The sequence below is a fragment of the Erpetoichthys calabaricus genome, chromosome 2 (genome assembly GCF_900747795.2).
Source record: "Erpetoichthys calabaricus chromosome 2, fErpCal1.3, whole genome shotgun sequence".
Lineage (NCBI taxonomy): Eukaryota > Metazoa > Chordata > Cladistia > Polypteriformes > Polypteridae > Erpetoichthys > Erpetoichthys calabaricus.
In genome coordinates this window covers 309,296,545-309,323,430 of record NC_041395.2, presented here as the reverse complement: position 1 = coordinate 309,323,430, position 26,886 = coordinate 309,296,545, and the positions used below count along the sequence as shown (strand labels likewise).

General features: G+C 39.4%; 2 protein-coding genes across 3 annotated transcripts in view; both read right to left on the bottom strand.

The window, feature by feature from the left end:
• LOC114647245 (RING finger protein 122-like) overlaps positions 1-18,254 on the bottom strand; it is a 55,420-nt gene extending 37,166 nt beyond the window's left edge. The window contains exon 1 of one of the 2 annotated variants that reach the window (XM_051922207.1): positions 17,985-18,254. The gene's annotated coding sequence lies outside the window, so the exon portion shown is untranslated. The remainder of the gene's footprint in view (positions 1-17,984) is intronic. The other variant, XM_051922206.1, reaches the window with a different exon arrangement.
• atp5md (ATP synthase membrane subunit k) overlaps positions 1-26,886 on the bottom strand; it is a 550,207-nt gene that overhangs the window by 146,031 nt on the left and 377,290 nt on the right. The window lies entirely within an intron of this gene.

Genomic DNA, 26,886 nt, shown 5'->3' with positions numbered 1-26,886 from the left:
TTAGGCAATGCAATATAATATTAGTGTTACATTAGTGAGAAGCATTAATGTTTATAACCCCGAACCCCCCCCCCCCCCCCCCCCTCCCCTCCCCTCCCCAGCACTAAGTCAGGAAAGTGAATTTTACCATAGGGCTGGGGGGAAGTGCCTCAAGCAAGTTTGATTTTTGTTTCTCTGAAGTCTCTCATCCCCCACACAAAGCCAGGCTGCCTAACTGCCAAACTTTAGCTCAACAAATGGTTTTGGGGGATGGCAGGTGTTAGGATGTTCTATTCCCCCATTGGTCTGAAATATGGCTGTTTGGAACTGGCTTGTATCAGAAGTCTTTAAGTACTAGGACGCCCTATTGGCTCCACGGATTGAACAGAAAATCTATAAATATGCTTACTCCCTCAGTATCTCTCTCTTACCAAACTGATGCATGAACTGAAAAGGACAACACAATGAAGAGCACAGCTCGGCAGCCATATTGAGACAGGTATGCCGCCTGTTCTGAAGAAAGCTGACCACAAATGATGCCTTAACTAGAGACATTTTTAAGTAACTGCAAGTCTGTGTGCCGCCTGAAACTACACATCACTATTTATCAGGTTGTATGGTTGCCAATATTCAAATGTACTTTGCATATTGTTATTATTAATGAATATTATCAATAATACATTGTTTAAATTGTAATTTAACTCCTGCTTGTCTTTTACTACACCTAATTGCCTGAGGTTATAGATGTAGAAGGGAAGGTGGGGAGAAGTTATATACTATAATACCTCATAAACAGTGGTAAGTCTATGAGATTTGAGGCATTCTGACAAAGGCTACATATTAATAATACAGTAGGGGAAAGTAGAGTAAAATATTACTCTACCAAGACAAAACAACATCTAAATTGAATTTTGTACAGTTTGAATGCTGCATATATTTGTATACATAAAATAATTTTTTGGTCAATACAGTTTTGCGATAAATCCCATGGCCAGCAGCGTTACCATCCCTTCAAAGATTTTTCCACCAATGTGTGCTTCCCCAGTATAGGCAAATGGCTACTTCATATGTATTTTTGGTCTTTTTAGAGCAGACGGAGATACTTTTGTAAATAATATAAAAACACTAATGTGGATGGAGATCGTTTTGATGACAGTGGAGCAGTGCAGACGTAGTCTTCAATTGGACAGCAATAACTGAGTAAATGGTACAGAGAACTTAGTATAGTTTCAACAGAGAAATCAATATGGAGTCAAATTGTTTTTTTTAAAGAACTAGACTCTTACAAATTTCCTCCACTGTTGTCATTTTTAAATCTTGAGAATTGGGAATTAATTATCTGTGTAGCTATTGGTAAAATTTTCAATTCATTAATAAGTGTGATCTAATCACTTTAATTCAGGCTTTTAATATCAGTATGAAACATTTAAGAACCTATCAGTGGCCTTGACGTGACAGCCATTAAATAAAAATATCTAAAGCCACAGATCTCTTTTAACTATTAAAAACAAATTTCAGCTATAAACAAAATCTATGCCATTCATCCTGTCATCACTTACGTTAATGAGAAAAGACAAAAGGCTACTGCCATTCATTCCACCACTGCTGCAGAAAAATATCTTATGTATGTTTGGAAATTCTGTGAGGTCACAGAAGAGCTTTAAGCATAAAAACACTACTGCGATTTTAAGATAAAACAAAGGCAAAAAAGTACGTACCAGATCATGCAAGTATTCCCTAAAAAATATAAAACAAGCTTATAATCTGTAAAAGAAAACTCCAGAATGATGCATAACAAATGGTAAGTCAAATATGAATTATCCCAACAGAAAATTCCTGTGCAGACTTTTTTTCTGTTCAGAGCCTACCATGGCACATTTCACACCATTATATTATGTGAAGCTTTTCCTGACAGAAATTATTCAGATGCCAAAAAGTATTGCTTCACTTGCAAGTGTTTTGGTTTAAGTTATTATGTCATGGAGGTAAAGTGGTCTCACTTTGATTTAACACTGTCAAAACAGACAAGAAGAACTTAAGAAAGACCTGCAACCTACAAATGTCAGCACTGAAAACTTAATTTCCCAGATGGCACAGGTACAGAATTGCAGTCTCTAAGGATTTGTTGTGGAAGAATCAGTAAAATAAACTAAACATTCCTGGTACTTCTGGTACAGGAAATAAACAGAAGAACATTTCATGCAAATACTTAATAAGCTAATCTAGTATCACCTTGGGAGTGTGCACAACAACATCCCGATGGTCATATTTAAGACAGTTTGTTTTATATGTCAGTGCTTTCCAGCTTTTCCTTCCCTTCAGTGTCATGAAACAGTTTCTAAATTAACTATACAAGAAGGCAGTCTGGTCAAGAACTCACAGCAAAAGAGTCTCCAGGCATACATCCGATAGTTTGTAATTATCCTAATTAGCAATGGCATTTTTATTTATTATGTTTACCAATATTCTGTAGAACATAATGTTAGACAAAATGTAAAACAACGCAGAAAATGTTTCACATAGCATTACAGTAATTTATAGGAAGATTTTTTTTTGAAAGCCTACACTGGTCTTAAGTCCTATGCAGGTTAGATAGATGCATTGGGTGCAAACTAATTTCAATAGAAAGGTTTTACATGATACAATTAATATCATCTGCTAAATTGTTATGACAAATACCCTCATATAGTTTATATACCATTTTGTCTGGTGAAGATCATGGTATGTTTGCTGCTCAATCCACCAACTTATAAGGTCCGAGATAGGGGCACAGGAAGAACCTGTGGGGGAAACAGCGAATAACTAGACACCTCGATGCATGGTTGAGTCAAAGTAGTCAGAGGGGGGACAACTGATGGACAATATATTAGAACTTTGTCCTACACTTCTAGGCTTACTAGAAGATGGCAACAACTGAAATAAAAATACTGCAAGTACTTCTGCTTCTTATACATGGCAATACAGCACCAAATGCCAGTGCACTGTTCCTTCCAGACTAGAGAGAGGAAATAAAAACACAACCTGGCAGGTTGATGACAAGGCTGCAAAGAGAGAGACTAGTCCTCACTTTATGAATCGAGACATCTCTTTTCTGGAGTATATCTGCAAGGTGCCTCAAATGAAGGTCTTTTTCCTTTTGTGGAGCTTACTGATTATTGGAAGGATGCAAGGAAAAAATACCTATGGCTTGTCCCCATAAAGTTTTCACAAGGACTCATCTGATAAGATAAGGATAAAAGGAGGCAAGGGCAGACAACTAACAGCTTACATCTGGCAAGAGAGTGATGAGGAACACCATGCTACATCAGCCGAGTTGGGCAGGGCCATCTTAACTGCATTATAGGCCCCCAGACAAAATAATGTGCTGGGGCCCTTGTTTTGATAGCAAAACAGAAACATCCCGAGCTCCTATGCTCCTGGGGCCCAAGACATAGTCCCAAACCCTGAATACTAGGACAAGAAAGCCTGAAGAAGTCAGAAAAGCCTCTAGATCAACTGTTTACAAAGTGTAGCATCTAAAGGCAACAAGCTCTAATAGTGGAACAGAGGAAAATCATAATCGGTTTATCCCATTTTCAATGTTATCCTTATTTTACAATGGATAACATCATATTTCTGAGGTTACTGCAGCTTAATTCAAGGTCTCCCTGGGTCACAGTAATAACAGTGTGAGCAGAAATGTCCCAGCTTCTCCTTTCCCAGCAACAGTCTCATAATTCCCAGGCCACTTGAGATAAATAATATCTGTAGCATCCCCTGGGTCTTCTCACAATGGGTAATGATTATCTATGATATTACTTGTAGAATGCAAGTTTGTAAAAGCTATAATAACCGTCCCTTGTTTTTAGTTTCTGTGTTATCCAAAATGAAGGTAGCAATTTACTTTGTACTGCACTTTTTCACTATTGTGGCTTAATATCCTGATGAATATTCTCAGTGCAATTTTCAGCATAACAACTGAAAAAACACAAATTTCATGGCCAGTAGTGGAATGCAATGTATTTCCAGACAGGCTGGCTGGCATGCATAACGCATCTGCTGGGTTTACTGATAACAGAAAATATGTATTTCATCATCCAAAAAGGAAAAGAAGAAAAAAAAAAAAAACAGGATTATCTACGTTAAGATAAATTACAAATCTTATGGATGAAGTACTCTGAAAACATAACCTAGTTAAATCAGGAAGATTTAGGAGGTAATAATGAGGAATGAAACTAGGGGTTTTCTGTTTCTTTAGCACAATCTTCTTTTACATCTTGTATTCTCCAGTGTAAAACTTTTCCAACTAACTTTGACAAAATTCAAGACAGGAACCATTCTTACATTTGGGCACCAATCAGTTGAAGGGCATGCTCACCTACACCTATTGTTTTAATTAATAGAGTAACTTAAGTGTTTGGACTAGGAAATGAACCTGATATAAGCCCTGAGAGAACCTACAAATTCCATACAGAAGGCACTCCGTTTTTGAAATAATAATCCAAGTGAGTAACGCCACAGGCCAGTGTACTGACTAAAGTAAATACTTTGATGCCTTTCTCAGTACTGAAGGAAAAATGGAAGTTTGCAACCTCCTTCCATTGTGTTCATTTCCCACATCCTGATAAAATTTGCGATTAATCATATGGTGAATCTAAACTGGCCAGATATATATAGCTATCAAAATACTCAGTGAGACAGGACTGGCAAGGGTTAGAAAATATGGGTAATTATTTCATAAACTTCATTGTGCCGTTTTAATAATCATACAGTACATACGGCCACTTCCCTATTTGAAAAAATGATACAACACCCCTCTCCCTCTATGACTGATGATACTGTGCACTAATACAGCAACTTATCTTTGTTCACTTTGTAATAAAAAATGTAAGTTTACACATTTACATTTAAATTCACTTATAAAGCGTTTTATATATATATATATATATATATATATATATATATATATATAAAAACATACACACGTGAAATGGTGTGTGTCTGTCCAGCCCGGAAGTGAGAGGTGGAGTCGGAGTAAGAGCGCCGCCTCCGAAAAAACAGAAAACTCTCTTAGCCGCTAATAACACAAGCGAGGCCAACACGTCGGCAAAACAAAACCTCTGAAGAAAGACAAAGTCTCTTAGTTTCTGACATCGGCAAAATGGTATCCCTTTTACTTTTCCTCCCTCCGCTAATACACAAGCGATGCGACCACTTCAGCAAATCAAATCCTCCTAGGAGAGAGATGCCCAGAGTAGTTCCTTTCAATTACCTGACATCTCTACATTTCAGTTTATTTTCTGATGATTTCAATAGTTTCTAGGACCCTGGGCTTTTTACAGCACGGGCTTACACCGGTAGTAACCTATAAAAGGCCGGCTTCTCTCTGAAGGTGCAAACATAGCAGTTCAATACAGTGATCCCTCGCTATATCGCGCTTCGCGGCTTCACTCTATCGCGGATTTTATATGTAAGCATATTTAAATATATATTGCGGATTTTTTGCTGGTTCGCGGATTTCTGAGGACAATGGGTCTTTTAATTTCTGGTACATGCTTCCTCAGTTGGTTTGCCCAGTTGATTTCATACAAGGGACGCTATTGGCAGATGGCTGAGAAGCTACCCAACTTACTTTTCTTTCTCTCTCTCTTGCGCTGACTATCTGTGATCCTGACGTAGGGGGTGTGAGCAGGGGGGCTGTTCGCACACCTAGATGATACGGACGCTCGTCTAAAAATGCTGAAAGATTATCTTCACGTTGCTACCTTCTGTGTGCAGCTTTTAAGTATGCTGCACGGTGCTTCGCATAATTAAAAGCTCAAAGGGCACGTATTGATTTTTGACTTTGTTTGTTTCTCTCTCTCCCTGCTCCTGACGGAGGGGGTGTGAGCTGCCCCCTTCAACAGCTTTGTACCGGCGGTGCTTCGCATACTTAAAAGCAGCCCTATTGATTTGTTTGCTTTACTCTCTGTTTCCTTTGAAGAGGAAGATATGTTTGCATTCTTTTAATTGTGAGACAGAACTGTCATCTCTGTCTTGTCATGGAGCACAGTTTAAACTTTTGAAAAAGAGACAAATGTTTGTTTGCAGTGTTTGAATAACGTTCCTGTCTCTCTACTACCTCCTGTGTTTCTGCGCAAATCTGTGACCCAAGCATGACAATATAAAAATAACCATATAAACATATGGTTTCTACTTCGCGGATTTTCTTATTTCGCGGGTGGCTCTGGAACGCAACCCCCGCGATGGAGGAGGGATTACTGTATATGTTTTATTTCTTCACAGATGAAAACAAGGAAAAAAATGTGTTTTTTGACTGTTAACTGGATTGAAGCAGTGCATCTACTGATATAGTTCTACATGTCTATTCTTTTTAAGTCCTTTGAAAGTTTTAAAACTTTTGATGGCCACTCCCAATTCTTTTTCGATGCAAATCGACCAAAATTTTAAGAAATTCATAATGACAGTCAAATCACCACCATAATAATTTATAAACAAAATGTATGAGTTTTAAAGTGAACACCAGTCAAGGATGATTACCAGTTTGAGAAATCTGGACTCTAGAAACTTCAGTTTAAAGGTTCACAGAGATACTGCTTAAGGAAAAAGAACATTGTGCTAATTTGTTAACAGCCATGACAGTCATGCATCACAGCTTTTCAAATCTTATTAATTATTGGCCAAGTATGAAAATATACATAAAAACATGCATGTATCACACAACCCCTATTTTAATCAATAAACTTACCCATACCCTAAAGTCCTAGCATGAACCATGGCAATCAGTGGCCTTTAGGCAGAGTTCACCTTTAAACGTTTAAAGGAACACAGCTTGGAAGCAGTGGAAGCATCCACAGCGTTTATGGGCTAGCACACTGCATGGCTCCCACCAGGTCATGTGACCTATGAAAGAGGCTCAAACCAGAATGATAAAAGAATAGGCAGCAAAAGCCATAGTCTTATTGTCTTATTGTTAAGCAGATAATAAGTTCATCCTGACAGGACCACCACACGTGCTCAGCCTGTCTGTATACATCACTTGCTTTCACAGTTTAAATTATTCTTTTACTCCGAATGGGAGCTGTGCTGAGTGACAGATTGATCGCATTAGGCTCTGAACTAAAGAAGATTAACTTTATTTTTTTCTGTGCATATTTATATAATATTCATATAATTTCTGAGTATCCAAAGCAGAAATGTTATGAATGCCTACTGGATCATTTTCCCCACATTCTGTTTCATTCATATTACTTATTATGTTCTTTTTGTTTACTTTGTTGCTGAGGTGTTTCGCGTTGTGCTTGTTATCCAGGAATACTGCACCCAAAAATAGTATTTTTTATAAGTTACTCAATGTTGTTTATAGTGATGGCCAAGAAAATTTTGCAATTTCATGTTTTTATGCAGAATTGAGAGAAAAAGTGTTTATGCTATAGTAGATCCTAAGGATAAAATATGTTGTACAACAACAAACATTGTGAAAAAGGCCCATGAAAAAAAGAAAAAAAATTCTCATGTTACTCGAGTTACATAATCCACATGTTGGTTATCTGGTAGTATGCTCAATATTTTCAAAACACGTCTTTTTAGCTAAAATACTATTACATAGTTACTTCCAGAAAAATAAGCATACATCATAAACAAGAAACTCATTCACATAATACTGTGCTAAGGATCTTTAGGATCAGACTTCGCAAAACGTGCTTGACACACAATGTTTAGAATATTTAACATCAGGCTTTGAAATGCTCTTCCTAACACTCTCCCAATCTGTCTTCACCAGACCATGTCTGCCACAGTGGTGACCGAGCTGCATGCATTCTTCTAATCTCAAGATGGGAGCTAAAGCAGAATGATTGCCCGTGTCACGGCTCACAACAGCTCCTATTTTGAATAAAGTCTTGAGACTGTATGTGCCTTCTCTATACAGTAATGAAGTACCTGTACAATCACTGAAAACCTGGACTCACCTTCCTGTCTCTTGTGCAATTCTATAACCCAAGCTTGACAATACCTGCACAAAAAAAACAGCACTTCTCAAACTGCAAAAAATATTTAATTTAAAAAATGAGACGTTAGATGTAACTACTTTATTTTTATAGAGATACAGGTATGAAAATATGGAATAAAAATGAGATGTTAGATGTACCATTTTTTATAGAAATACAGGTATGAAAATTACAGAATGAAAACGAGACACTAGATGAAGATAAAGGCACAATTCTGAATGCTTTCACCATGTCACGTTTCTTCATTCCGGAATCAACTTTATGTAGGATTGTTAATTTGTCTTTCAGTATAAATTGACGCTGTACAGTGGAACCTCGAGATACGAACAGCTCTGTATACGAGAAATTCAAGATACAAGGAAAGTATGAGCGAAAAATTCAGATCTAAATACGAGCATTGGCTCGCGTAACGAGCCACGAGCCAGGCTGTGGGTATAGCTCGCGGCTTAGCGAGGGGGCGTGGTAGCTGTAGCGAGCCGCAGAGCGATCTGCAGTGTGGGCGTTTCTCACCTAAGTGCACAGGTGGGAAACTGCCCACATCCATGATTGTTCCTGTGGCTGATGGGCTGCAGCTGCCATGTCTTCCCCGCATATATAGAGAAGCGCGAGCCGGTTAAGGGGGAGAAGAAGTAAAAGAAAAGAGAGGAGACAGAACGGAGGAGGAGGAGGCGGCGGCGGCGGCAGGCAGACAGGCAGGCAGCAGCAGTAGGAGAAAGTCGGTGCGGGAGAGCGAGCGAGTGCAGGCTCGCGTGTAGCTGAACAGTGAGCTGAACAGGTGAGCCAAACAGCGGAAGCAGGACGGTGTAGAGAAGGTCAGCTGCATTAAGAGTGTCTCGCCTGTTGCAGAGCCTGCATGGGAGAAGCAGGTGAGACGCTGACGCTAACAGAGAAGAAGCACCGGGGATTGTCATCTGTTTTTTAAAGACTGCTTCCTGTTGACGTTTTAACCTCGTGTTAAAGGATTGTTATTCTTGTGTATTTTAAACCTCCACTTCACAACTGTTTTAAGGATTATTTATTTAAAGATTTATTGAATGCTCTACAGCACTTTGGACACCTGTTTTGATTCTTTTAATAATCAGTTATATTATTTACCAGTGTTATTTATTAAAGGTAGACTACAGTATATTATTTATCAGTGTTATTTGTTAGGAAAATTTATTTTTATGTTAATATTTTTGGGGTGCGGAACGGATTAACTGGATTTCCATTATTTTCAATGGGGAAGTTTGTTCTAGATAGGAGAAATTCGCTATACGTGCTCAGTGCTGGAACGAATTAAACTCGTATCTCGAGGTTCCACTGTATCTCACTTTTTTGTTCATCTCAAAGAAAACTTTGAGAAGCGCTACGAAACTTGAACTGTACAGTATCTGCAAAAGACACAACAACCCATGTGTACGCTAGGTGGAGTACTGACTCTGAATTCAGCTATGTGTATGATGTCACATATACACTCTCACTGAGTCTGCCCGAGAACAGAAATTTTGCAACAGACTATCGCTTTATTTGAGACAGCCTGTTGCAGTGTTCCTGAGATTTGGAGGAAGAAACAGTAGGTGCAGAATTAAGTATTTTTTACATCACATGACTATCTTCAGTGGCCATTTTTGGTCAAAAAAACATTTGTTATACTGAAATTCACATTTCATTAAAACAAAATTAATTTAACATGATGTTATATGAACATTTGTCCTGGCCCCCAACAAGTATTCATTATTCTGAAAATTTTGTTATTTCGGTATTCCCTAAAATGGGATTTGACCTGCATTTACATATACCACCTGACTGATGACTGTGTGTCCACTAGAAGATTTCAGTTGCTTCAAGAAGTCACAGTTTGAAATATTTTAAACAGTACACTTTTATAGAGTGCACCATCATAAACATGGCATTAATATTACAATACATGTTTCATCCAGTCCAGACAGTCCTGTTCAGTAAACAAGGTGCTTGACTGGGATCCACAAAGTTTTGGGATAAACCTCTACCACTTTCTCACACTAGCCCCCTCCATAGTTGTAGGCAGTTTCCCATTCCACAGCCTACTTTGATTCCCGCAAATGTGTTGCATCTGCTTATGTATGAACAAGTACCAAAAACATAATTAGGACCAAATATAAAATGTGCTGACATTTATGAGAACTAAGCTCTAACAAGAGGCTTGAAAAAATGAAATATGCATTTCTAGGTCAGCTTGACAATTTTATAAACGTGCAGAAAATTGATATTTTTGCACAGTTAGATTTGAAAAGTGTTGATAATTTGGAGCGACTTTACAATAAGAGAGCTACGCTTCAGTTACCACCAGATGTTGCCATGCAGTAAGTACTACACATCTGCATCCACATTAGTAAAATGGAAGCGTTTACCACTAAGAAGATCTGTATGCTCAAGCTGCAGTGAATCAGCTATGAGACGAATAACACAATGAGCTCTTCTATTGGAAGCTGATATGTGTGCAAACATGTGTAATGAATGACACACTAAGCTCTTCCAGTAGAAAAACTTTGTGCAACTTTTCAGAAACATATGATACAGTAGGGGTGGGCGGTATGACCAAAATTCTATATCACGGTATTTTTCTAAATTATCCCGGTTTCACGGTATTCGACGGTATTTCTTTCCCATGCATGAATAGATGTTAAATACATTTTCCATTGCAATTACTGGCTAAGAATAACCTATTCCACTTTCAAGAGCATTGTACATTGTACAAAAAAAATATTTTAATGTGCACACAAGTATTAATACAGGTTTGCATGGCCCCATAAAGTGACAGTTTTCAAGGGGGTGGCACTAATGAAGAGAAGGAATCACATTGCATGACAGATGCAGTCAAAATATAGAACCTTTTTATTGAACAAATTTTGCAAACAACTTAAACTATAATTTTGACAACATATTTTCAACCATCCAAAGAAGCATTTAGACTTAGTAAAATATCCAGAAGTGCTTGTCAAAAGTTGTATTGCACTGAACATGTCTTAGAAAAGGAATAAATAGTAAATATTTTTTTTAAACCAACTATACTTTCTGTTAATGTTAACAATCTCTGTCCACTGACAAGTTAAAGTGACTTTTTAAACAACTTTACCATCAATAAACTGCATAATATTTACACTAATAAATAATAACAATAAAATAAATAATAGTATTATTACTGATAGTTGCACTATTACTTCAAGGCTTCAAGCCCAGGTGCATTACACAGTATTCACCAAATTAAAATAAAATAAAACAAGTGCAACTTGGTGATGACATCTTTACCAACTGAACCATCATTTAGGCAAACTGCATTAATATGGACCTTGCTTCAAGCTAAGCTATATGCATAAATAATAAAACTGTAACTTGCATTTATAATGCTATTTGTGGTATAGCCCTACGGAACTGTATTAGGGCCACAGTGAAGAAAAAAAAAAATACAGACACAGGGAAGAAAAAAACAAACTATATGTCGAGAACCAATCTCAATGCACGTAGAAAATCTAGGCAATACAGCATAAACACCAATAATTTAATAAAAATTACCACTTTAGATGAACAATGTATTAAAACTATAAAAACAGACTATAAATTAAACAAAAAATACACACAGAGCGGCGCTAATAAAAATAACTTAGTTCGTGTTCCAAATATCAATAACGCACATAGTATTCATCTAAGCCCCTCCAAAAAATTAAATATGGCACTATTAAATGTTAGAGCTTTAACTAACAAGACGTTTTTTTTATCAACGATCTTATTAGTGATAGAAAAATTGATTTTATTGCACTAAGGAAAACGTGGCTTAGCTCAGATGGCGCAGCTGTTTTAATCGAATCTGCGCCTCCGGATTACAGTTTTACTCGTGCGGATCGCCAAGGAAAGAGAGGCGGTGGCCTAGCAAATATTTACTCAAGCCGGTTAAAATGTAAAGATGTCAGTTTTGGTAAATTCAAGTCCTTTGAGTATCTCGCCGTTGTTATTCATGGAGATTCTCACGTTCTATTATTATCTGTGTATAGACCTCCTAAATTCAACACGTCTTTCTTTAAGGAATTCTCTGACTTAATGTCAATTTTAATTACGAACTAGGACACACTCTTAATAGTCGGCGACTTTAATTTTCATATAGATAATCAGTGTGACCAAAAAGTAAAAGAATTTATGAACCTCCTGGACTCTTTTGATTTGAGACAGCTCGTTAATCAGCCTACACATAAAGCAGGTCATATACAGCTTCAGTTTCGGAATGTTCTCTGTTCATTTTCACCGTGCAATACCTACATTACCACTACCTATTTAGCGGTGTAGCAGTGAAAAAGAGCCCCCACGCAACATCTCTGTGTTTAGCGGTGTAGTAGTGAAAAAGGTCCCCTCTTGAACAGTTTCCCGCTGCGCCACATTCCGAATGTCGTTTAGGCAATTTAAACCGGTGTTGCGGTATAAGAAAAATCCATATCATAACAAAAATAAAAAACGATTTTTGGTATGAACCGATATACCGCCCAGCACTATGATACAGTAAAATAAATGGTCACCTTGCATGTATTGCATTTGTGAACTTTAATGACACGGTATATAAAATCATTCTAATATGTGTGAAATTCCACTAAACATCTGGGATGGTTAACATGAGAATTTTACGTGTTCAATGTGAAAGACATTTTAGTAATACAGAACCAAGTGCTTTACAATTCTGGGCTTTGAATATGTATTCTGCAATCTGTGGTATTCTGTTCACTGTGGAAAATACTACACAAAATAATTATTTCATGAATTTAGGCATACAGGAGTTTTATGAGAGTTTATGAGCTACATAATGGACTGAAAGCACAGTTTGTATGTTAAGTTTGTGCTGCTCCAAGTGATAACTAATTACAATAAATACAGTATATCTAAATTGAATGCATTGCCTACTGAAGTATATTCTGTATATTACAGAATTATTGTGAAGGCAGATGAAAGTGTATTTAGTGAAAACAACAGTGTGTGAATTCTGGAAAAAAAACAATGTATTAAAATAGCCAATAAATCATTGTTATACAGATACTTTTATATTTGCATTATCATTAAATGTTTTAAAATGCTATTATTAAGTGTATTACAAAAGAGTTAAAAAATACACTAAAAATTGCTGCTTACATTCACACTTTATAAGTTCACCAACGAGTAGTCCATCTTTACTTTATCTGAAAACAATCAGTCAGCTTTCAAACCAGTTCCATCCAGCACACTGTCATTGACTAAACTCACACAAAACTTGAAAATACCTATAAAACTGGCTTACATATACATACTGTTCATATGCAAATAACAATTTGACTAAACCAAAGCAGCACATGAATCTTCCCAAGCTAGTACTTAGTTTGTTAAAGTAACACAATTTTTGATTGTAAAAACTGAAAAGTAGACAAGTCTACCAAAATAAAGTTTAACCTACATATTAAAAAATGCAAAATACATCAAGATAGGAGAGTGGTTAGTACTATTGCTCTGCAGCTCCAGGAATATTTGTTTGATTTTTGGTCTAATCATTCTCTGGGCATTTGTGTTCTTCATACTGAAAATCAGCAGCCTAATAGATACCCTCAGTGAATGAACAAGGAGATATTGTTGTTAGGTCAGGTCTCTAACACATGTAAGATAAATAACTCTAGAGCTAACAGAAGGACTCAGAAACATATGACAATAACAGTTAAAAGGCAAATTGGAAATGACAGAAATAGGGAAGATATTAACAGTGAGTCAAAATAAATAAATAAATAACCCAAAGAAATACTTTAACGGTAAGAAAACAGTCAAGCAAGAACTGAATTATTTAGCAAAAGTAAATCAGATCAATATCAAAAAATTAAATAACAAATTATGTTACTTAATATATTTTTAAGTTAGTAACATAACATTAAGGACATACTAAATTAGTGGAAAATTAGAGACAGCCAAGTCCTACTCTAGTTAAAAAGGCAAAAAAATTAATGATACACCAGAACTGGACTATATTTAATATATATATATATATAAAACTAATTTCTTAACCCACTTATCAAGGGCTAGATCATAGGGCAGCTGGAGCCTATCGCAGCAATTATTGGGCACAATGCAGAAACATCACCAAGACAGGATGTCAGACCATCTGTGGGCGAACAGTTACACCTACACACGCCAATTCACCCAGCCTGCATGCCTTTAGACTGGGGGGGGGAAACCAATGTGAACACAGGGAGAACCTAAAAACTCCATGTAGGGAACACCTAAACTTGAGCCCCGGCCACTTTACTACAAGGCAGCAGCGCTACTGCTGAATTACCATGCCACCCAAGTGACCCATATTTAGAATCCATTTCTTTAATCATTTTTTGTGATTTTAACTTATTTTCTAGTGCTTAAAAATATTTTTCATCATTGTACAGCAATTTTTTTATTTTATGGGTGCCGCCATTTTCAGTTGTGTTTGTATATAGTTTCCATTCCCCCTTCCCCAGGTGTGACTACCAGAACTTGTGGTGGAAGATGTCAGTATTGCAAGAGTATAAAGGTCAAAGTCAGGCACTTTCCGTTTGTGCAAGTTTCTGGATTCTCACAACAAATCTTTCACAGTGCTGGTTTGATACTAACATTTTAATTTTGGTATCAATATCAGCTTTGAAGGCTCAGTACCAGTATCAAAATGAAACCAAAGCAAATAATGGCTAACATTACCCTCCACTACTGTTTCTTTCCCACAACTTGCAAACAAGCCTCTCTGGTCTGCTGCAGACTTGTATCCCTCCCTGCTACACCACCACACTCTGCAAATCATTAACAAGAGAGAAGGGGATGCTCCTTGGAGTCTCCAGCTCATAAATATATACGTTTGAAGAACAGGGGATGTGGTCCACCTTGAAGTTCCAATTGCGATAATAATCAACTGAGTGCAAGGTGCTTGCAACTACAGTACTAAAAATTAAAGAGAAGCTAGTATCTTACAGTTTTGAAAATTGGGTTTTTCTGTACTTTTTCAGTACTAGTATATCATAACCCTAGCTAGTTAGTATTCAAAAAAGATCTTTACATTTAGAAAATTCTGTGTGTCTCCTGGATATTGACTTTTGATTTGTGTTTTGGGTTTTGTGTTTTGATAAAATCTTTGAATTGAGTATTGACTTGCTAATTTTTGATTTTCTTCTCATCTTTCTCCTTGTCCAGCTAATTGATTACCTGTAGCTTATTTTTCAGCCAGGCATAACAGAAACTAACAAAAGTGAATACTGTACTGAAATAAAGGGAAAAAGCCACCCAATATTGGCATTTCAGTGGACAGTCAATATGGGATTAGACAGGAGATTTTTCACATAACACAACAGTTTACTGAGGAAGCAATAAAACCATTCTAGGTGTATTAACTCTTAAAGTAAGTCATCTTCCCAGCATAGCACTTTAACATAAGTATGAGCTTTGTAATTAAGAGGACATGCAATTGGTCAGGTCTCATGTCCATTTTGAATTCAGCTGATGTAACTGATAATTTAACATAGTATTTCAGTGTACAGAAATCAAGGATCTGTGTTCGAATCATCCACAATGCAATATCTGTGCAAGTTATTGTAATGAGAAATTACCAATGTCCAAAACACAGAACAAATAGACTGTTGAAAAGTAAGCTTTGACACCTAAATTGGGGCTTAAACAAGGGACTGCAATAGGAAATATGGGGTGTTAGAATTATCCTATAGAAAGTGGATTAAAATGTGGATGACACATTAGTTACATTTCCAGATAACAATAAAGAAAACCAGAAAAAAAACAGATAATTGCAGATATACTATGGATAAAAATAATATCTAAAACACAAAGAATAAAAATGTTATATATAATTACAAAAAGGCCAGCATCAGGCACCTGGTTGAAAGCCTTACAAGATCTGATGCCAGTCCATCAATGGGTAGAACTATAGTCCAAGTAGACCTTTCACTTAAGTTGTATGATTCCCTGGAGAGGCCATATTTGGAAAAGCATGTGTAGTTTTTGTCTCAGATAATGCAGTGATGGGCAACTAGAATAATTTAATTAAAATGGAGTTTGACGTAAAAGGAAAGCGTACAGTACTTGAACCATTTATACTTTAAAGAGACAGATATAAAGAGTCGTTATGGTGGAAGTGCTTCAAATTGTATAGAATACAAACAGGGAAGACAGCAGCTATTAAATTAAAATCTAGTATTAAACAAGAACACAGAAGTGGAGTTTCCCAATAGCAGACCTGAAAGGATAAAGTTGAAGACCTTCAAATTGTGTTAGGTGAATGGTCTGTTCTTGTCACAACTGTTCACATATGAGTGAGCATGTGAGTGCGAGTAGCTGCATCCTATAATGTACAGGTGTGAAGGGTTCATTCCTGTCTTGCCAGAATATGTTTCAGCTCCTCATGACCCTATAATGAAAAATATGGGTTCAAAACATAGATGAATGGATGTTTAAAATAATGGAATACCTTGGGGCTGCTGTGATGAGGGCTGTGCCTTGCAGTTACTATAAATCAATATTTATTTCCAGACTTTGGCACCTTTCTCTCTGAATGTGCACAATCCCTACCTTCAGTTAAATATTTTTATCAATAAGCCAGAAAAGCAGCCCTCTCCTATTAACATCAGTCATCCAAACTATTTTCTAACCTGTCTAACCACTTCAGGAACACAGGGAACCTGAGCCTATACAGACAGCATCAGGCACCTGGTTGGAAGCCTTGATGTCAGTCCATCAATGGGCATACTCACTCTCACATCCATATTCACTCACACCATGCCAAATAAGACGCACTAATCCACCTAACCTGCACATGTTTAGGATGTGACAGGAAGTCTCGACAGACATGGTGAAGGCTGCATACTTCACAGAGGCAATGCCCTGGCCAGGACTCAAACCCTGAAACCTGACCCAGTGTGGTGTTAAGGTTGAAAATAAGGTTGGCAGTTTAACACTGTCATCTTTAAGTGTCACATGATAAAAGTATGGAAAAATTGTAATAGCTGTGGTTTATATGTCCCCTGAAATAAAAGTATCGCCTCCATATATAAAATCACTTGCTCAAGATCACTGAACAGGGTAGTGAACTAATCTGCACTTATCAGAAAATGGAAAAATGTACGTTTTATACAAATCTTTACTTCCAGATCTTAGAGAACCAGACTAATGACCCACATAATCCCAAAAACCATTACCTAAAGAAGCAAATCATAACACAACAATTCTGTTCAGCTCAAGTTTTCTGCAGACTTAAATCAAAGGCAGTTACTTTAAGTATATAAAACACACACACGTGGCAGTGGCACCCAACGTGCAGGGCTGCTACTAAGCAAAATGTAGCTTCTTCAGCCCCTGCTGTGATATTTGCCAGCTGCTGATCATAACTTACCATTACACCATTGGAATGGGGGCATGAAATTCTGTTTTGGAACGGTCCTACGCAAAACAAGAGAGGAGACTGCAGTTTTGAAGGAAGAGGCCTGCAGCTCAGTCAGGGAAGTGCTTAATTTGCTTCCCTATGATTTCTCCAACAGAAAGGAGTTCTCCAGGTTTACTGCCACACGCAGGGCGGAGGGTTGATTTTTGGGGACAAAACAGGCAATTAAGAATATGACAGAAAAATGATTCCTTCCCCACCTCCACATACGGTAACATTAGTTAACGCTCCAGATCTAAACTGGATTTTACTCAGAAGGTAACCAGTTGGATTTGTTTTTGTTCTCCGTGCTTCCTCCCCAAACCAGTTTCTGTCAAACGCAATCCAGTCCTGAACCAACTTCTCCCTCATCAGATTTCAGCTGTGCATCCTTTACTTCTTTTCTTTCGCACAACTCTGCATTTATTTTCATTGGGGAGAAAAATCGATTCGGACAGCCGCGCATCTGACCACTTTACTCGTAAAGTGGCTAAACAGACACGAACTGCTGACAGCCGAGCCGAGCCGAGCCCGTGCGCAAGCAAACAATAAAATGCCGGGCGCGCCAGAAGCTTCACGCCGTCCGCGCTCACGGAGAGCTGTTTGTTTACCTGTGTGCCAGGAGCGCGTCACCGGCCGCCTGCTGCTCCAAAGAACCAAACGGGATCTCCTTGGGGAACCGCAGCACTACGGAGAGTCAGGAAAAACACGCAAGTCCGAACACATCTGTTTACACCGCCGACATGCAGACGTCGTCTTTGGCGGTGCTGTCCCGTCTCCCCCCGCCCGTTATTCCAGATCCTTCATGGCTTCGGTGATGCAAACGCTCGGGGCTCCGTATGTAAACAATCGCTCATGTGATGCTCCGCCTGCATCAGAAGCCCAGTCCTCCGCCTCCTCCTCCTCCTCCTCCAGTAGGAGCGTCGACGGGGCAGGCGCGCGTGCGCGTGGCGCGGGAAGCGACACTTGCTGGGAAAGTTTACGCGGGCGCGCGCCGCTGGAAGCAACAGAGAAAAGGGAGAGAGTGAAAGGGCATGCGTGGCCCTGAAGATGCTGCCATGGTAAACGAGACAATGGAATACTGTTAAGTTAATTCAAGGCACAGACAAATGATGAGTAGCCTAAGTCCTTTTATTGTGTATCCATTGCTTCAAAGGTGACACCCAGAAGGAAAACGCCTAGACTAAACTGTTCAAAACAATTGGTGATTGAGATCAGGGCCTGGGGGTCCCAAGCTTAGCCCATCATTCTGTGGACTGAAGGATAAGTACACTAAAAAATAAATCTGTTTTCTGATCCTGCTTTTTCATTACAGAGTTGTTGAGATCTAGACATTATTATTATTATTATTATTGTTGTTATCTACTTATGTAAGATATGGAAGAAGATGATCCTCTGTGGCAATCCCTAACGGGAGCAGCCGAAAGAAGAAGTTGTTGTTTACTTATGTATTTATTTAGCAGATGCTTTTATTCAAGGCGACTTAGAGTATATACAAGAATGATTAGAATGTGCAGCAACATAAAACAAGATAAAACAAAAACCTAGCAAGAGGAAGTTGAACTACTGCTACATAATTATAGCTGCAACAAGACTAAGACAAAAATCAGAATCCTGAACTCTTTGCAAGTACAACAGCAGCTGTCTTTTGGAAGTGACACTAAGCAGTTCCGAAATATTTAATTAAAAGGTGCATTTTCAAAAGACACCTAAACATGAGTATCTTGTTCGAATAGAAAAAAGGAGATCATTCCACAGCTTTGGAGTAAGAACGGAGAGGCATTGTCCAGTCCTGGCTCAGCAGACAGACAGAGGCAGGCAGGGCTGGATTAGCCTTTAAGCAAAATAAGCACACACTCGGAATCAAGACGGGCGGGGGGGGGGGGGGGGGGGGGGGCGGGGGGGGGGGGGGGGAGTTTGGGCACCACAGAAATTTTCCATTGCTGGATTTACCATGGACCATATGGTGCCAAACTGCAAATGGTGCCATTGAACTAGGTTTCACTAAAAGGGGCACCAACATTAAATGAAAAAATCACAGATACTACATGGCAGCTCCCCAGGGTTGCTGCAGCACCTCGGATCCCTGCAGGGCTCCCTGGGAGTTGGAGTCTGACACAGCCTTATTGGGTTCTGTAGCAGTTGCCTGGGGGAGCTGCAAAGCCCTACTTTGGTGCTTTCAATACACCTGGGAATGATTCCAGACCTCCCTAATGTGCCACCTGAAGTATTCCTAGGTGCAGCTTAAAAGGAGCCGCCTGCCTTCTTTACAGAAGCCAGTGTCAGGAGGAGGATGAGAGAGAGAGAGAGAGAGAGAGAGCACAAGCAAGCAAGCACATGCAGGAGGAAGAGTGGAGGCAGAGAGAGAAAAGAAGTAGGCTAAGAAAGTGCTGTGACTTGTACTTATTGGTGCTGTGGGGAGCGAGAGAGAAGTGCTTCCCCATTTAATAAACATGGTATGCATTGAACTTGTACCTGGTGTCTGTCTGTGTCAGGTTTGGCTGGTCCCCTGCAGTAATAAAAATAATAATAGTACTAATAGAGGTTAGTGATATATATTAATCTTGGGAATAGAAACAAAGTTAGAGTCTGGCAATAGCCACATGGTTCACCAAGGCTCCCATGATTGTTCCTGTCTCGGTCATGCCAACTGTCCCATTCAGTCGTCCACTGGGAGTGAGTGTAGCACATATGTACCAAAATCTTTTAAGTGCTTAGGGCTTCTAAAGGTCTTAATCCGGCCCTGGAGTCAGGACAGGCATTTCTTCAATGGACAATGGAGAGACCAAAGACTTGAGATACTGAGGAGCAGGACCATGTATCCAGCCTGCCATGGGTGACAGTCAAGGACCATCTCCAGTCCTTTGCACACTGGGTGAGTTTGGGGTCATGAGCTCTATAGTTTATGTGCTTGCCTTCTACTGTGTGTGTTATAACACTTCTCTGATCTTATCTTTTGTTACCAATTGCACACAGTGATAAACAGACAAACAATTCTCAATCATTTGACTGCAAAAAGGCAGTAATACTGAGCTTAGGTGGCACTGGTAGGAATGCCATATTACACCTAAACAACCAGTTTTGGGGAATTATTGTGCAAGAAACAAACCATAGATATTCAAATAACAGCTCTAATGTGTGTTCTGAGATGTTTCAGGTAAGGAAGACAGACATTTTGAGGTAAGGTACTTATGCTAGAAAGTGGTGATGTGTTGCATATTGATTAGCACATGCACATAAGAGTTTCATTGCATTCTGTACACATGACTATAATAACCCTATAAATGTTTATAACAACCCTCACTTTTGTCTTCTTAAAGATTTCTTTTTAAATTCCTAACTAACGATCAATGTTATTACTTGCCCAGAAAAATATTTCTCCATATAGTATGTGAAATTGCCTTGTTCTAAGTGCTGAGTGAGGGGCAGGACCAATTGGCCCTGCAGTGTTCTCCACACCCTTTGGTGGGTGTGCATACACAAACTTTGCAGTTTAGCGATGGGGCTTGAAGATCATCGCCCTGTTAAACTGAGGACTGCTTATTGTTTTTTTTTTTTTTTTTTGAATCTCACATTTGCACTTCTGGTTCAAGTTTTTCATTATCAAGACCATGCAGCAACTGCCAGTAAAGAGGACTAAAAAGTTCAACACCATTTGACTGTGTTCTCCCCGAGAGGTTTATTTTCTCCAGAGATGCTGCCGACTGGAGTTTTTGTTTTCCTTTTCTCCATTGTCAGCTGTATGTAGTTCAACAGTTAATTAATGGACATATGTTGTTTGTTTCCATGTATAGGCTATTAATCAGTTTCGGACTGGCTTTCTGTGTGTTTTAAAAATCTGTGTCTTTATGTTTGCTAATTCAATCTTTAGTAATTTGTAAAATATGCATTTGAATTTTATGCTTGCATTTACACTGATCATCCACCGCCTTAAAATCACTGACAGGTGAAGTAAATAACATTGATTATCTGTAAAAATGGCACCTGTCAATGGGCGGGATATTTTAGGCAGCAAACAAACAGTTCTTGAAGGTGATATGTTGGAAACAGGAAAAATAAGTGTAAGGATCTTCAGTAAGTGTAAGGATCTGATCAACTTTGACCAAATTGAAGAGAACCACGAAGTCCTGGTGCCTAAAGAATAGGTATGTAGGGAAGGAATTGTTTTTTCAGAGGTTTGCTTGCCTCACGTTGACCAGCAAACATCTAGCTACAAACTAGTAAGCTCCACTACTACATGAGCAGTATGCAATTTGATTTGTGTGTAGTCTTTTTATTCTTTTCATGTTACTGTGGCTTGCCCCTTTTCACCTCAAACCCATTTCTCTCTAAACTTGAGATAATGAAGTTTAGGCAGTTAATAGCCAGTGTATTTTCCTGAGCAGCGTGAGGTAGCCAGGTGTCATGTATGTTCACCCGGGAAGCATCTTCCAGGCTTTGAGTCCAATACCACCTAGGGACATCAGGGGGTGTTGGCGCTAACCACTTCTTCTTTCTCCAATGCAGTTTCAATGAGGTGTCCAAGGACAGCAGCTAGTCCTGCCCACAAGGCCTGGAGAAGTCTCCTCCCCTTCCACCCAGGATTCCATAAAAATGGGCGGTGCCCTGAAGGAGACATGCAGTTTGGACCAAGACCTCAATGGAGACAGAGTTCCAACTGAAGTGCCATATTACAGGCTAAGAGAGTCTCCCTAATTGGGTGCCAAGGGCATGAATCTTTTTTTGTTTTTTCCCCTTTCATTAAATGGGGTTGCCCAATGGACACACCAACCTTTCTTCTGGCATACTCAGTCTGTTCACCCAGTCACAAAGGTTATCACTTTTTTTGTAGCATTTAGATCTATATGGTTGTATTTTATGGGCGGCACGGTGGCGAAGTGGGTAGCGCTGCCGCCTCGCAGTTAGGAGACTCGGGTTCGCTTCTCGGGTCCTCCCTGCGTGGAGTTTACACATTCTCCCCGTGTCTACGTGGGTTTCCTCTGGGTACTCCGGTTTCCTCAAATACAGTCCAAATACATGCAGGTTAGGTGCATTGGCGATTCTAAATTGTGCTTGGTGTGTGTGTGTGTGTGCGTGCCCTGCGGTGGGCTGGCACCCTGCCCGGGGTTTGTTTCCTGCCTTGTGCCCTGTGTTGGCTGGGATTGGCTTCAGCAGAACCCCGTGACCCTGTAGTTAGGAAATAGCGGGTTGGATAATGGATGGATGGATGGATAAAAGGTGTGTGAACTTGTACTGTATGAGGGAAACCTATTATTAGTTAGGTACATTAATGTTTATTTTAGAGAAATCTGCACACGTGTAGGAACATTCTGGTATGGCCTATTCAGAATTGTAATCCCAAAAATGCCACTACTGGTCACTAGCCATCCTTACAGCATCACTTTGGATTGTGGGAGGAATTCAGAGTCCCATGTGGAAAGACATGCAAATAAGTGAAGAAAATGTAAACCCCACATTTCCAGGAACTGAACTGTGGTTATATGGTTTTCTGTTGCACTGTACCACCCCGTGAAAGACAGTGCATAAGGAGTGTCTGAATGCACTGAAAGAGCCTGATAGGCAAAATGTGAGATTTGGTTAAATGCCTTTTAGTCAGACATTTATTTATTTTGTTATTCCTCTTTTTTCAGGACAGGTTTGCACAGAAGGTCGGGCCCATCTCAGAAATATCAAGCACATGACAGGCAGCAACACTGAATGGGTCATCATATCATTGGAGAGTAAAACATTTTATCAATAAATTTCTAAATGTTTTGTTTAGAACTTCAAATGATGAACTTTTGAGGCATAAATTATTGATACACTATAATTTTGACAATCGTTTTTTATTTTTTAGCTTAATCCATTACACACTATAAAGAGTTTCGGCATGCCAATGCCTAAGTCCTTTAAAGCTGAACCACTTCACTTATTCAAATTCTTCAATTTTAGTACTTCCGGAACTTTCTTCCATCTCATCATGTCCACTTTGCTAGCTGGCAGGGGTAGGTACTACGTGGAGCTTTAACATTTTCTTGGTGTCTGTGTGTGTGTCTCCGGTATCTTCCTACAGCCCAGTAACATGCACTGCCAACTGTACATTCACCTGGTGCGGGTGCGAGTGTGAGAGTGTACTGAAATTGATTGGCATCCCACCCAATGTCAATTTCTGGACTGCTTGCCATGCTCCATTTACTCCATAACCTTGTAATTGAAACAGTAATAATGGTTAAATATGTTGTCTGCTGGCCGTATTTCAAATATTATGTTAATGGTATTTTATGGTGTCATGATATATTTATGTTAATTACTGTACTGAGATTCATTCTGTGTTTACTTATGTAAATGGTGTATGGTTCCATTAATTTTCCATACCTGGTTATCTTGAGTAGAGTCACGTGGAAGCTGGAGCCAGTCTCAGCAAGCAGTGGGTGCAAGGCAAGAACAGTCCCTTCACAGGGCTCCGTTCCATTGCAGCATGAACAGCCTTTGGACTGAGGGAGGAAACTTGCATGGACACGGGGAGAACATGCAAACTCCATGCAAGGACTACCAGCTATACCAACCTCAGTCTTCATGTTGCAAAGCAGCAGTGCTACCACTGTGCTTCAGTGCCATGCCATTGTATGGTTTAATAGTTTAATTCAATATTTGCAATATCATATCGTAATTTCATTCAGTAGTTATAAAATTGGTAAGTGCTGTAATCATGTGTTATGTGAAGAACATCCATCCATTTTCCAACCCGCTGAATCCGAGCACAGGGTCACAGGGGTCTGCTGGAGCCAATCCCAGCCAACACAGGGCACAAGGCAGGAACCAATCCCAGGCAGGGTGCCAACCCACCGCAGGACACACACAAACACACCCACACACCAAGCACACACTAGGGACAATTTAGAATCGCCAATCCACCTAACCAGCATGTCTTTGGACTCTGTGAGGAAACCGGAGCGCCCGGAGGAAACCCACGCAGACACGGGGAGAACATGCAAACTCCACGCAGGGAGGACCTGGGAAGCAAACCCAGGTCTCCCAACTGCGAGGCAGCAGCGCTACCCACTGCGCCACTGTGCCGCCCTATGTGAAGAACACCAGACACAAATTAAAAACTGAATTGAATAGGGTCTTTGTACATTTTTCTTTAGTTGCAGGTAGAGATTTAGGACCTTGGCGTACTCTGTTCCTAAATATTCTGTGAAGGAGTGCTACCAATGCAAATCAAGATAAATTCTATACAAGATTGGATTTATATGTGCACTGCTACCTCATGAAAGGAGTGTCCTGCATTCAAATCCCACACTAGGTCATTGTCCATATTGAGCATATTCTTGGTGTGTTTGTGTGGGTTTTACATGGGGAACATCAGTTCCCCTCCCAAAACGTGTAGGTTACAGTACGTTAAGTACCCAGTGTGAATGTCAACGTGGGTGTGGGCATGAGTAGGCCCTGTAATGAACTGGCTACCAATCCAAGTCTCTTGTGGCTGATATGACTGGTCTAGACTCTGGTCCCCAGTGACCCTGAATTGGATTAAGCATGTCAGATGCAGAATATTATGAAATCTGTCTCATTCTTTTAAATTGTCTACATTCTGCTGCCAAATAATCCAACCAAAATTCTTTAAACTTGTGTTTATAATTGATCTAGACTATATGTCAAGCGTAGAAGAACAAGTACACAAACTTGTTATCTTCTGAATCTTTTAACGTGTGGTAGTCATTCAGTGTCCTTCTCTGGGTGGTGCCCAGTGCCACAATGATGGTCCTGTTGTCCGTTCTTGGTGTCTTTCACACTGGCTAGGTGGGATGTGCAGATATTAGTTAAGACTGGATTTTGTGGTGGAGTTAGTTATGGACTTTAACAATGTCAATCAAAACCATCTTTTCTTTTGCTAAGTCACTCTGTTGTCACTGAGAATTATTGTCCTGTTGAAAGGTGCGGTAAATGTTCTTCTAGATCCTAAGGGCTTGTTAGATTGGATTAGGTTTTTAATAATTCATTTGTATATACAGCAGTGCAGTTCCCATTGACACACTTAGACAGCTGTATGTAATTACAGATATAGACACAAAAATCACTTTATGAATGAGTGTGGATGAGACTGCATATGCGCACGCTACAATGGATTTGTGACTCTCCAGGGAATTTTCTTGCCTTGCACCATGTTATGTAGGAATAACCTACATCTCCCTGCAACCTCGAATTAGATTAAGATGGTTTAATGGTAGGTAGGAAATTACCCTGGATGAACTCGTGGTCCGTCACAGAGCACATTCATTCAGACAGGGCCACATTATTATTTATCGTTCTCTCTATACACTGTATATAAAATTCTAACTGTTGTCTGTTTATCATATAAAAACTTGTGAACCACTAGATCTTGAACCTAGATCTTGGTCTCAGTCGAGAGCTTATACTGTCATACACAAAACGGGAATCATGAATTGAATGTGCGGGCTACCTCATCCATAAAACAGAGCTATCAGCCATTCTCACAGCAAGTGGTGGTGCAACAGTGGTGCAGGCACACAGAATTGCTGTCAGAAAAAACTATCACAGTGAGCTCTGCTGACAAACAAAAAGCACAGGACGACAGATCTTTTTCAGCAGTGATACCCTCCGAGCACAACAGAAAGCCATACATGACCAAAGAATTGGAGGTGCAGGCTTCCTCCTCCATGTTATTGGGCTTCGAGTCCTTCGCTTGGTGAGTGGTGGCACAGCCACGTGACATGGCTGACAAGAAAACAACAGCCGTTCAAGCACTCAGTATGTCAGTCAGGAAACCACCCACATTGATACTGGATGGCAGTAAAGGACATCACAGCAACCTTGGCCGAGTGACATGGGGTGTTATGTTTCATGAGAGGAGCAAGAACCCGCATTTCTTCAAAGACTGGCAGTCCGAGTGTTACTAGTTTAATTTATTTTCTAAACCCTTCCATTCAAGTAAATAGCTGCAGGGAGTCATGGCTTATCTTGGTAGCACATGGTACAAGGCACAAATCTAACCTGGACAGAGCACAAGTCCTCTGCAAGGAACACTCATACATGAGGCCACAGTCACTGAACCACTTTACAGTTTCCAAACAACCTGCATGTCTTTAGGAGATTGGAGGAAACTGGAGTAACAAGAAAAACAATACTAAATAAACTCGGCACAGTCCGCAACCAGGCCAGCAGTCAGACGAAGATCCCTGGAGCAGTCAGGCAGCAGCATTAAGCTCTGCTCCACTGCGCCACACCCGCTTTTATTATTTCATTTCTAGAGTTGCCTTTTTATGCGCCTTATGTTTTTCTAAAGCCATAAATAAACTCCCATGCAATAAAAAAGGGTCTAGTGAAGGTTAAGATCTATGTTTTATTGTCCATGTAACTGAAAGTAAATATACAGTAAATTGTTGATTCTTTTCCTTTTTCAGTTTGATTTTAAATCATCTAATGTTGTGATGTCAGTCATTCACTTGTAGCTTCCTCGGCTGTATGTTTTCTGTGAATTTGTTAGGCTAAAAGCTTATTAGCTTTTTCTCC